This window comes from Protopterus annectens, chromosome 4.part0 (assembly GCF_019279795.1).
Source record: "Protopterus annectens isolate FY-2018-M chromosome 4.part0, PAN1.0, whole genome shotgun sequence".
Lineage (NCBI taxonomy): Eukaryota > Metazoa > Chordata > Ceratodontiformes > Protopteridae > Protopterus > Protopterus annectens.
Genome location: NC_056733.1, coordinates 671,449,151 through 671,462,844, shown reverse-complemented (window position 1 = coordinate 671,462,844; position 13,694 = coordinate 671,449,151). Strand labels below are relative to the sequence as shown.

Sequence of the window (13,694 nt, the reverse complement as noted above, 5' to 3'; positions counted from 1 at the left end):
CTGCAAAACAAAAAAAGTTCAGCAGCCTTCAATTAAATGTCCATTAAGATCTCAAATAGCTATAAGGGAAATAACAGGGCACTGATATGACTTGCATAGTTACATTGCATCTCAGGGGACCTTGCTCTGATTTCTTCTTTCCATTGGTGTAGCTGTGGCGACCCCTAACCGGGAAAAGCCGAATAGACAAACAGGAGGTCAGGATGGCATCTCAGCAGATCACTGTAGTGATGCCATTACTACTCACCAGAGAGGAGTATGCCTGTGCCATCAGTCACCACCCTTGCAAGACTGTGCCAGGCATTCACTTTATACTGGAGGCCCTCACAGGAGTTGGGCAGTACTGGTGGTACCTAGGAGACAGGGTAAGAAAGATTTTGCTTTTATTAGGGCATCCCCTGGAAGTTGTGACTATTCACCAACAATCTCAAGAACAGTGATAGCCCTCTCAAAATCACACACATTGCTAGTGTCGACACATCATGCAATACAGGGCAGATGGTTAGCATATCCAATCACTGTGCCATCATTGCATGGCATAATGGTGTTAGGGTCTGAACAGTGTCATTGAAAAAGTGTTCACTCATCAAGGTGCCTAAACCTGTTAACACTTTTGCTCTTTAGTGCTTCTGTTGGTTATGCAAGTGCATTATATTCTCCCATGTTCCTACAGGAGTCACTGATTTGCCTGCGCATGCTTAGTGTGCTTCACAGGTGTTCTTGCAAGTTCATGAAGCTGATCAAATCTATTAGTGTGGCACTGGATAATTGCATACTGAGATAAATGTGTAATTTGGCTAAATTAATTTGAAAGAGGCTTATTAGCTTAAGGACCATGCTAGAGGCTTTAGAATTGCATGATAAAATGGGCCTTATTGCACCATGGACCATGGAAGATTGCAGTAGAGCAAGCTGAAGAGCAGTATTTTCGATTGATCTGATGTCAATTGTCATTCATTTCTCAACTAATGGGCTCAGATCCAGTCCTCAGATCCAACTTGGCAGTTATACCAGCTAATGGCCTCCAACAAACTCTCAAACTCCTTCTCTACTCACAATGCACCACCTGTAACATCTCTCAGATCTCATTTGCCGCTTTAATGTCTAGACGTGGTCGCCTTCAGCTCTCGAGTTTACAGTGGGAGCTGAGCCCTTTTTTGATATTTCCTATCTAAAAAAAACTTCTATACAACTATTTTTTAATCTTTAATTTTATTTTTAAGTCTGTTCTGCTGTCCTTTTTCATACATTTATGAGTGTAAGCTTTCCTACCATAGTTGATAATTTTTCCCTGTCTACAAGATTATTGTAGTTCTTCAATACCATTGTTGGTATTTAACTTTTCCTCTTCTTTAAGTTTAGTTCTTTTCTTGTTACAATAATTTTTTCTTTACAAGTGTCTGAAAAAGGTCCAACAGGATTTAAAAATTGTGGTAAGTCTGGGGATAAGTTGCCTTATTCCAGTCCCCACAATCTTTGTATATATTTCTTGGGCCCAGATCATTTATAACAAGACTGCAGTATATGTCATGGTTTGAACCCCGAGCACTTGCTGACAGGAAGAATACATTGATTTTAAAAGTCTTGCTGCCAGCTTCCTACACCAAAGCCATTACTGGGGTTCAGTCCCCAAACACAAATCTAGAAATACTACAAAAAGGTCCAAGTCTTCTGGGTCACCAGCATCTTCTTCCTCAGAACATAGAAGAAAGAGAAACTGGATCCGAAACTACTTACGATCTGATCCTCATTGGATCCAACCAGGTCTGTTCCAGATCCTACACCCTTGGATCCAAAACCTTTACCAAGGACAACGTATTCTCCTAGTCTGGATCCAGACCCATCCAGACTGCCCTCTCCCTTTTTATAGAGGTGCTGCAAATCACCATCCCTAATATTGTCTCATTCCTCCAGGAGTCTCATGGAAGCAGATGTGGAGAGAATGATGAGGAACTTCTTCACAGAGCAAATTCAGACAGGAGTTCTCACAGTTCCTACCTCTTCAGGTCAGGAAGTCCAGTCATCTACTGCCCCACCCATTACAGCTCCTTCTCTAATCTAACTTACTGTTTGAGTCTTGGGATCCGAGCGTTCCAGGTCCATCTGCTTTGAATCCGAAGAAAGCACCGTCTTTGGATCTGAATACTGCTCTGGGTGCACCAGCTCTGCCATCCATGGAACAAGATGATTCTCAGAGCTGAAGTGTCCCTGTCAGATCCAGGAGGTTGGAGCTGACTCAATGTTTTAGAGCCTTCTCTTCCTCTTGGAGTCTTGGCACTGGACAGTTCGGCTCCAACGTCTGCCTCAGATGGATTGTGCTCGGGGCAGAGGGAGGTGACTAGGCAGAAACTCAATTTCTCAGCTCTATTGTCTTCCTTCTTCCTGGGGCGTTCTGCCTTTGAGGTTGTGAAGAGAGTGTTCTCTGCTCCGGCAGATCAGATGGGTCCTTCCTCCTCGGATTCACCTTCTACTTCTCAGATGATTTTGCACCATGATCCTCAACATTCTACCCTACAGGGACTGCCAGCTCAAAGCTTCCAGACTACCCAGCAGGGTATCCTAATCTGTTCTGATACTTCACTAGACCACTCCACTGAGGATGTCCTTAGGAAGAGAAAGTGTAAAAGGAGGCAGTTGGACTCTCCTCAAAAGTCAGTCCCTGAGGATACTGATTTTGATAAAGGAGAGGGGTCTCCAAATTCGCCACTCGATGACATTTCATTTGGAGACATTCTTTAGATCCTTAAGCAGAAGGATGGCTTTTATTCCCAAGACCCTTCTCTGGAGGAGTCAATATTTCTGGAAGCCTTTGTTACTGGCCCATCTACCTGCTGGTTACTCCACCTGTCAATGAGCTAATTGATTTGATCTCTAGTTGGACATGGAAGGAGCCTGATGCGATTGAGCCAATCCCCAAGGGACCAGACCAGATTCTGGCTCCACCAGTAGGCAGGGAATTGTGGGGGTAAAGGGGGTACCAGTAAATGCAGCTACATAAAGGAACTCTTGGAACAGAGTTCCACAGTCCATCCTCCTAATAGTCTAGGGTGGCAGACAGATTTGGGAAGCTTTTTTATGCTTCAGCAACTTTTGCACTCAGATCGCTGAACTGTTTGGCACATTTTATGAGGCTTCAAAGAGATTTGATTAAAGAACTATCAAAATGTTTTTCTGGAACTGAAACTGCTGAGGCTCAATCTTCAGTAATTTCTCAGTTGGCTACCCCACAAGCTTTATCTAATTCGTCCATGAGACTTATCTCACACAATGCAGAAAGTGCCTCAAGAGCTGCAGGTTCAGGTATTTCCATCAGAAGACATGCCTGGATATGCCTGTGTGATTTTGTGGAGCCCTTCAAGTCCTTGTTCATCAATGCTCCCTTTGAGAGCACTTCTTTGTTTGGCCCCACAATGAAGGACATACTCTGCAGGTATGAGAAAGATGGAAAGACCCTGTCTGCTGTGGGCATGCATTTTGTGACCCCTCAAAGGCCTTTTTCCAGGAATCAATGGAGAGGTTAAAAAATTGTGGTTCAGAAAGTCTCAGGGTCCTTTCCAGGACACACTTGGAGGTTCTTCCCCCAGAGGGGGGAGTGATAATGTCAAGCAACACCCCTGTGGCAGAAGAGGCTCACAAAACCAGGGGGTCTAGAGATTTCTTTTCTGACAGGACCTTTTAGCAGTCCTGAATGGAGGCCAGATTGCCTACCTCTAGAGGGAGTCAGGGGTCACTTATCTCTGCACCAGAGAGCCTGCCTAGATATAACAAGACAGTTGGGTGTAGAGAATTATTTTTGAAGTTATATAATTCCATTTTCCCTACTTCCTCCTTAGTCAAGAAAATTTCCAGATGTTCCACCCAGTCAGAGGAAGGCAGCTGCATCAGCACTTAAAATCTAAAAGCTGCTAGAAAAAAAGTCATCCAAGAGGTCCCACCAGACCAAATAAAATCCAGAACTTACTCAAGATTCTTTTTAGTGCTAAAGAAACCAGGGGAACCGGAGACCAATTTTAGTTCTCAGTGTATTGAACAAGTCAGTTTGACACACAAAGTTCCAGATGGTCACGGGTCAGTCTATTCTGCCTTTTCTCTGCAAGGATGACTGGATGTGCTTATAGATCTTCAGGATGCATATTATCACATAAAAATGAACAGATGATCCAGAAAGTACTTATGCTTCTGGCTGGGAGCCAGTCACTGTCAGTTCAGAGGACTGCCCTTTGGCCTCACCACACCCACCAGGGTGTTCACCAAGTGCATGTCAGTGGTAGCAGCTCACTTGAGACTCCAAGGATTCCAGGTGTTTCCATATTCAGATAACTGTCTCATTACCGCCTGACCAGGCATTGACTGATTGAAGCAAGAGATCAGGTGCTACAGACTTTTTCACATCTCAGAATAACCATAAATTACAACAAGTTTCATTTATAACCAATCCAGACATTAGAATTAATAGTAGCAATATTTAGCACCATATCTATGGTAGCTTCTCTTCCACTATCAAGAGTGCAAATAATAAGGATGCAGGTCAGGAAAATAATTTGCAGCCCTATTTATTCTGCAAGCCCTGGGATCAATGTTAGCGGCAATATTTTTAATACCTTTAACAAGATTCCACATGAGAATTCTACAATGGATGCTAGCAACGCAGTGGTCAGTGCCTTCGCAACCCATGTCAGCGAAGGTAAGAATAACGCAGGTATGCAAAAGATACCTTTGCTGGTGGATACAGTCATAACAGGTGTTAGAAGGCTGTCCTCTCATCCTCCCTCAGCCCAAGGCCATAGTGACCAAGGATGCTTCCCAGATTGGATGGGGGGGGGTAATTTCTTGGGGAAAACAGTCCAAGGCACTTGGTCCCCCGAAGAGGTCAACTTGCATATCAGTGTTCTGGAAATGAGAGCGGTGCTTTTGGTGTTGCAACCATTTCAAGACTCTTTCTCTCTCGGGACAGTTGCAGTCCAGACAGACAACATGTCAGTAGTTTGGTACATTAACAAACAAGGAGGAAGCAGATTTTATCCCGTGTCTAGCAACCCTCAAAGTGTGGCAATAGGCGATATCTTCCAACCACTTTCTAATAGCAATCCATATTCCGGGGAAGTGGAGCATGATAGCAGACAAACTGAGCAGGACCATCTTACTACCTCACAAGTGGTCACTCAACAACAAAGTGACAGAAATGATTTTCAGTCAGTGGGGCCAGCCTTGCTCTGATCTTTTTGCATCTCCTCCACACAAGTGCAGCAGCTTCTTTGCCCTGACCTTCATGATTGGCCAGTGGTCATCTGTATACTTATCCTCTGACTCCCCTAATTCCCAAATTCCTTCAGAATGCAGCCCATTTGAAGAGGAAAGTCATCCTTGTTGCACCTTACTGGCCTTAACAGATTTAGTTTCCCTTCCTTTGGCCTCATCTACTCTTTCTATCTTGGATTCTGGATCCAATTCCAGACCTCCTGTCTTACCCAATAGGCATGCTTCACCTGGATATCTCAAATCTCAGACTAACAGCATGGTTTCTCCATTTCCTTTAATAGCAACACATGCTGTCTTCCCCTGTCTGTTCCATACTTTTATTTTCCCATAAACCTTCTACTAGGGAGCTCTATAGGAGTAAATGGAAATTGTTTGTTTATTGGGCAGAGCAAATTCAGATAGACCCTTTCTCAGCTCCAATTCAATCTGTTCTAGATTTTTTGATGAGTTTATTTAATGAGGGTGCTAGTTCATCAACTATTAAATTTCAACTTACAGCAGTCTCTAATTTTCAAGTGGGATTTCAAAATTCTTCACTGGCTTCCTCTAAACTGTGAAAAAGGCCTTTTTGAGAGGTACTCTTCTGCTAAGACCCCATACCACCATGGGATTTAAATTTGGTACTGCAAGCCTTAATTCATTCTCCATTTGAACCTGCAGCTAAATCTGATCTTAAATTTTTGACATTGAAAACTATCTTTTTAGTTACAATTACATCTGCTAGAATTAAAGACATTCAAACAGTATCTTCTAAGCCTCCATATTTAATTTTTCAAAAGGATAGGTTTATGTTACATATGAGTGCCTCCTTTCTTTCTAAGGTGCTGTCAGATTCCAACATCAACCAATCCATTAATTTGCCAGTATTCTTTCCAAAATTTACAAATACAAGGAAATATGTGCTACACTTACTGGATGTTCTTAGACAATTCTGTTTCTTTCTACACAGAACAAAAGAGTATAGAAAAACAGATCAACTATTTGTTTCTTTTGCCCATAATAAATTGGGCAAATCAGTTACAAAGGTAACTCTAGCTAGATGGTTGACAGATTGCATTTCATTTATCTATAACAAATTGAATCTCCCCTTACCAAAGCCATTAAAGGCTCATTCAACCATATCTATGGCAACATCTGCGGTATGCCGGTCTAAAGCTTCTATGGACAATATATGTGCAGTTTCAGCTTGGTCACATCCTCATACTTTTATCACTCATTAAAAAACTAGATCTCGTCTTGTCAGGAAGAGCAGCCTTTGGCTCAACTTTACTCAAGAATATCCTCCATCCAGGAATTTAGGTAGCTGGGGGCTCTGTCCCATTAGTTGAGGAATGAATGAAAATTGACGACATCAGATAAAAAAAAGTTATGTACTCACTATAACATTCCATCTATGTTGTCCATTTTCATTCTTCCTCAACTCCCAACACCCACCATTTTTAATAACTAACTTCTGGAGGAATGAGACATTTCAGTGACACTATTGTCTTTTTTGTTGAACTCCAGTTATGGAATATTATTATAGTCTTCCTGTCAAGCAGCAAACAAGATCTGAGAGATGTTAGGGTGGTGCATTATGGGTATGGAAGGAGCTTGAGAGTTTGTTGGAGGTCATGAGCTAATATAACAGCTAAGTCGGATCAGAGGATTAGAGGATCAGATCCAAACCCATTAGTTGAGCAAGAATGAAAATGGACAACACAGATGAAATGTTATGGTGAGTACATAACTTTTTTTTACCTTGATTACAAGTAGCAGGTCTTCAGCAAGGTAAGTGAGTGGGAAGTACTGTTTTACTCAGCTTTAACAGCTGTACTTTTTTGCTGCTTCATGATCTCCATAACAGTGTGCTATTGTATGTATTTGTGTAGGTTGCTATTTGCAGGTGACAGCAAGACTGCCACCATAGGGAGGACTGTATATAATGGGTGAGAATCTACTCGGTACATGGAGGGTAGAAGATGTTGCATGTTAAATTTCGCAGATATTATGAAGGTTCTGTCATGTTACACATTCATATGGAATAGTTCTACCTGTAGGCCAAGGAATGCTGAGAGAAGAAGGGAGCCACTTTTGAGATTTTAAGTATTTTTTCTCTGTTTATTTGCTAAGTTTTTCTGCATAGCTGCCTAGCTTGAGCATTTTCTGGCTTGTTAAATTTGATTTCTGTATTAGTAGCTGTATTTAGAGCACAACCAAAAGCTGTTTGCTGAATTTCCTGTTTGCACTTAATTTTAAATCGTTTTTTTCTTAAAACTTGCATATTTTCTGTCCTTGACCTAGCACTCTTGTGTGGGGTCATTTACTGCACTGTTATAACTTGATATTACTTGTGAACCTCTGCTATCTCTGTAAAAAACAAAAAAAAAAAAAAAAATCTTGCTTTTTTCCCACTTTTCTGAGAGTTAAAAAAGTTCAGTTACAGGCTTGCTGTTCCTGAACTGTTTGGAAGTTTCTGTGAGGCCATTTTTGCTTGGGCTGAAGGAGGGTCTCTCTGTTGATCAGTGGCAGTGAATAACATTGAGCAGCTTCCCTGCCCCCCGTAGAGGTGGTTACTGACTTGAAACTGTAGTTTTATTGCCCATTTTGGGTCTATTCCTGCTTCTTTCCAGCCCCTGCTATCAAGCACGCTTTAACGTGCTTTAGCGCGGAGTTGCCACTAGAGCAGCATCGGGCAGCGCCGGTTAAACAAGGTTAAACTCTTTCTGGCTCCAGAAAGTGTGTTCTTCAATTTTTCCCTTAGAACTGCTCTGTTAGGAACCTAAACAGTTTGCACCTTCACTAAAAAGTGCAGCACTTGTTCCAAATAGCTTTTTCTTCTCAAAAAGCTCAGCACTTGTCTTATAAGCATATCCCTTGTCTTATAAGCATTCTCTTTGCAGGTCAAGCACTCCTATATTATACAAATCTCTTACTAGCAAAACCCCCAGGAGTGCCCACTTCCCTGCTAAGCCCACTACTTTTCTGTCTCATACCAACTCATAATTCTTTCTAGCATGTCGAAGGGTCAGATGCTGGCGTCCTCTCCTGCCCAGTTGGTGAATCTGGGAATTCTGAGACAGTGTTACAATTGCCTCATGTACACGGACAACCCTCTCCTCCTCCCACGTAACACTAACACTTGTGAGAGATGCAGCTATTTAGCCAGACTGGAGGCTGAGCTCTCTCAACTCAGGACTGGCAAGACCAGGCAGGAGGAGAAGGCAACTACACACACCACAATACCAGTCTCACATAACTCAACCACACCACTGAATCAAACACATAAACACACTAAGACATACTCGGAGGCTCTGAGTAAACATTTACCTAAACAGCAGAGGCCTCCAAAGCAGACACCCAAGCAACTGCAAACTCAATACACCACACAAACAACACATAAACAACAAAATCAGTGTGCAAAGCAGTCACTGCCCTTAAGGCCAAATACAACACCAAACATACTTGTCATAGGTGACTCCATAGTCAGACACAGTGATGTCCCGCTCACCAGACTGAGTAAGGAGAAGGTCACAGTAAGCTGCCTGTCGGGCGCTAGAATCCACCACATAACGCAAGCACTCAGGTCTCTCAACAGCAGGTACAAGTACGACTCAGTCATTGTCCACGCTGGTGTCAACGACCTGAGACGTACCTCCTTGGACTACATGAAAAGAGACATTGAGGAGCTCTCTGATTATGTAGCCCAGGCAGGTATGACCCTGACCTTGAGCAGTATCCTACCTTCACCTAGAATGATGCCACAATACAGTGATAAGATGATCAGCTTTAATAATTGGCTTAAATTCTGGTGTCATTCAAAGGGGATCCAATGTCTGTCTGCCTGGGATGACATGCTGGACAAGCCACGCTGCTTCGCAAGGGACGGCTTGCACCTGTCACCCTAGGCTTCCGGATATTGGCAAAGGCTCTTGCCACCCCCATAGTGCCTTTTTTAGGCAAGGCTCAAATTCTAAACCTACCACACTAGAACACAAAAAAGGAAAAAAACTAAGGGTAATGCTGCTCAATGCCAGAAGTCTCAATCTCAAGATGCACGCTTCCGGCCCTTCTCAGTATGGAGAACATCGATGTCTGTGCTGTGACAGAAACCTGGTTCAAGGCTCCTGAGAGCACCCCAGCACTATCAGGTTTCACCTCATATCATGCGTTCCGGCCCCAAAATCCGGACAACACCAAGAAAGGAGGGGGGGTGTCCATATTCATAAAGGACACCCACACCTCAAGGTTGGTGGCAACGCACGATGCATCGGAGACCATCCAGGTGCAATTAACCATAGGCAAGTCTGCTCTGCAATTTGTAGCATGTTACAGGCCACCCTCTCAAACTCAGGAACCTCACATGGCCTTCCTGAAAACATTGGAGGGGATAAATGTATCTCCAAACACCATCATACTAGGTGATTTCAACTACCCTAATATAGACTGGGAACACTACTCAAGCCCAAACACTCTAGCCCAAAGGTTCCTGGAGTTCATAAACTCAAATGCCATGGAACAACTAGTCACCATCCCCACAAGAGGAGAAAACATACTTGATCTCATCATCACGAACATGGGATCACAATGTTCAACACCGGAAGTATACCCCTCACTGGTGAGATCAGATCATAAACTAATCTCGCTGGAGGTCCTCATCCCGTCCCGCCCCCACCTAAAATAAAAAAGACCACAGTGAAAAACTTCTCAAAAGCTGACTTCACACTTCTAAAAACTAGCGTGGTCTCCTTTAAGGCCCCTGAGCCAGTGGTAAACATTACTCAAACCGCTGAATCACTTACAAATGCCTTCTACCAGCACCTACAGGACTGCATGGATCAGGCAATCCCAAACAAAACTAAGACTCTTTGTACCAAAGGCAAGCGTCCAGTCTGGTGGACCCCAGCCATAAACAAGCGCTACAACAAAAGGAGGAAGCTACTACAAGATAGAGCAAAATCCTTGAAAGGTAAGACACCTTTGATCATTATAAGTAAAAAACTAAGAGCTCTCATAAAATCATCCAAGGCAAATTTTGAGAGAAAAATCGCCAAGGACTCAAAAGACAATCATAAGGCCTTCTTTAGCTATGTTAGAAACCTAGGAGGAAACTCCCAGATATGCTCAGAATTAGTTCAAAATGATGTGAAGATTACTGAACCTACACACATTGCCAACATACTGGCTGACAGTTTCAGTGCAAACTCCCCCCCCCCCAAAAGGAGTGATATCTATACCAGAGGATTGTAGCCCCCCCAAACATCTCCAACGCCCAGGTGAGAACTGCTCTCTCCAAGGCAAAAAACACAGCATCCATGGGACCGGATGGTGTCCCCAGCTGTGTGCTCCACGAACTCAATGAGGAATTAAACCCGCAGTTAGGACAGCTGTTTAATCTTAGCCTCACCTCAGGTACGCACTCCAAGGAGTGGCGCACGGCGACTGTGGTCCCACTTCACAAGGGCGGTGCCTCCACCGACCCTGGTAATTACCATCCCATTAGCTTGACGAGCCTTATCTGCAAAGCCATGGAGAGGATCATAATGGAACTCATAAATAAAGACATAGGGAACTTGCAGACTTTGGATCCAACCCAGTTTGGCTTTGTCAAAGGCAGATCATGCCTTTTAAACTTGGTTGACTTTTTCGAGACAGTCACCAAGGCCATTGATGAGGGAAAGGCAGTCCATACAGCCTACCTCGACCTGGCAAAGGCCTTCGACACAATACTCCACTCAGGTATCATCGAAAAACTCATCAGCTTGAATGTAAACCCATACATCACAAGATGGGTTGCAAACTGGCTAAGTGACAGAACCCACAGGGTCAGAGTTGCTGGAGCCATGTCAGACTCAAAGCCTGTCACAAGTGGTGTCCCACAGGGCTCAGTCCTGGGTCCACTCTTGTTCGGCATCTACTTTTCTGAAGTACAAGCAAACACAGGAGGGTTATGGCTGACAAAGTTTGCAGATGACTGCAAACTGGCGCCATAGTCGAAAACACATCTGACACAGATATCCTTCAGAAGGGCCTCACAGAAACGGATAACTGGTGCCAGAGCCATGGCCTAAAGTTAAACGCCAAGAAATGCATAGTCATACCCTTCAGGAAAAACAAGGTTACCCCTAGCTACCATATAGGTGGCAATCCACTGAGCACAGAAGAAGTCATCAGGAATCTGGGGACCCAGGTTGACAGTAGCCTTTCGTTTGACACTCATGTTGCTAAAGTAGTTAGGAAAACCTTCTACATTGCCCACCTGATCATGAAGGGATTCACATCTAGATGACAGGCCATCGTCCCCTGTACTCATCACTCATTAGACCTATGATTGAGTACAATGCCCCATTCGGAATGTATCTGACCCGACACCTGCAGCAGCTGGAAAGGCCCCAAAAGTTCCTCACCAAAAGAATAAAGGGTCTCAAAAATATGTCTTATGCTGCCCGACTGAAAGAACTCCAGCTCTATTCAGTCTCATACCGCTTGCTCAGAGGTGACCTGTGCCTGACATATAAGGCCATGTCAAACCCAGATTTGATGAATATGCTTCACCTCAAAAAATCTAGATCCCTCAGAACCACAAGGGCGGGAGACTTAAACCTTGACACGGTTATTAATAGAACGTGCTGGAGGGACAAATTCATCACCCAGAGACTCCCTATGCTGTGGAACAAAATCCCGGTACATGTGAGGCAGAGCACCTCGCTGGCCTTGTTCAAGAGGAATCTTGACCAATGGATGGGAGATTGCAGATATACCCCAGGGATTACTTCAGTGTCACTGCTTGACAGAGGCACAGCAAAATAATAGGCATAGTTTTATTTAAACTAAAGGGGTGGTGAAAGCCACATAACTATGGGCTAGGCTTATAAATGCCCTTGGGCAGATGGCCTAGTATGAACCTATGAACCTAATGAGTGTTTATCTCAGTGAGTGTTAACACGGAGACAAATGATTGCAACAGAAACTGAGCAAGTACTGCTTGAATGATATGTATATGGGGGATTACCTATGTCATGTGTATATTATTCTGTGGGAGACATATACCTAGAAGTTGTCATTATGTTGGGGTTATTGTGGATGTTGGTTTCAGCCTACTATTGGGGGTTGTGTCTACTGGGGGAGGCACTGATAGCACAGTGCAAATGGATGCATACACTGGATGTTTGTCTTGTAGCCAGCCTGAGTATTGCTGTGTACAGGGTATGTCCATATACATTGAGCATGTGTCTACCCAACCCACATGTACCACAGACATTGAGGAAGCATTTGAGGTATTGCTAAAGTCGATGAGGATGGGGTGTTTATACTTCCAGGGGGTCACCTCTGATGTCCTGCATTTGATCAGAGTTACAGTATAGATTACTAATGGGAAGTATCATGCTAAGGATACTTGTATGTCCAGTCAATTTACAAAACCTTGGGCTCCTTTCTTTTGTACCATACATCCGATCTATGATGTATGCGCAAGACTACATAATAGTATATTATGTATGTATGGGCAGGAAGTTCCTCAGAACTATTTTGCCCCTAGTCTGTTAAGAAAGAATATGTCTGTCACTTCAGTCTGTCAGCTGTTTGGCCTGTGCCATTTTCCATTTGTTGAAGGCAGATAAGTATCCCCATTGAGGATCCTTCTGTTTCACTTATTTCTTTTTTACTAAAATTGTTTAGTTTTATAACATCTAAGAGAAGGAAATGCGAATGCAGACAGCAGATATATTGTAAGGATAGTTATACTTGGTGTGTACTATATCTACTCCCAGAACATAATGTTAGGGAGTGCTCTGTTTATAAATCTTTTATCCCTAAGACAATAAGAAGTCACCTAGTATCTCTGTAGATGTTCATCATTAGACTCACTGTTGTAGTAGCCTAAGCTATATGGGATATATTCTGCTAATGACCACATATCTGGACATGTTCCAAAGCTGTAGGCATATCTGGACAGGTTCCAAAGCTGTAGGCACTTTCCATGTGCCTGTATGTCTATTGGAGCTCAAGAGTGAGCTGGTGTAAAAGTAGATGTAAAGGTGCCAAAAATCAGAACTTTCCTGCTATTGAAGCTACTGGTAAGACATGCTTTTTGCTGCATTTTCATAGGTTCAGAGGTTGGCTAGTTTCATAAAGTTGGCAGATAAGTAGCCCGTTGCGGAATTCCTTCCTACTCTTTTGTGTGAAAGCTGTACCTGTTTCCTCAGTATTTATGTCTGAAAAGATCACCACATGTCCTGTCCCTTTTGCTTGAGAAAGAAACACAACACTCATTCCTGTTCTATTTGTAAATCTTGTACTCAGAAAATCTTTAAGAGCATGCGTAGTGGTTTGCTATTACAGTTAGAAAACCAAAAATATAAGGCTTTAACACTTACAGTTATGGACCAGGGTTCCAATTCTTTGGACAAGACCACTCCAGTTCCTGCCCTAAGAAAAGAAAAGTTTCTAGAAAGGTT

At 43.2% G+C, this 13,694-nt stretch overlaps 1 protein-coding gene across 1 annotated transcript in view; it reads left to right on the top strand.

Moving 5' to 3' along the window:
• The window catches only part of TCTN1 (tectonic family member 1), a 1,166,238-nt gene that overhangs the window by 925,625 nt on the left and 226,919 nt on the right, over nucleotides 1-13,694 (top strand). The gene's annotated exons all lie outside the window — the stretch shown is intronic.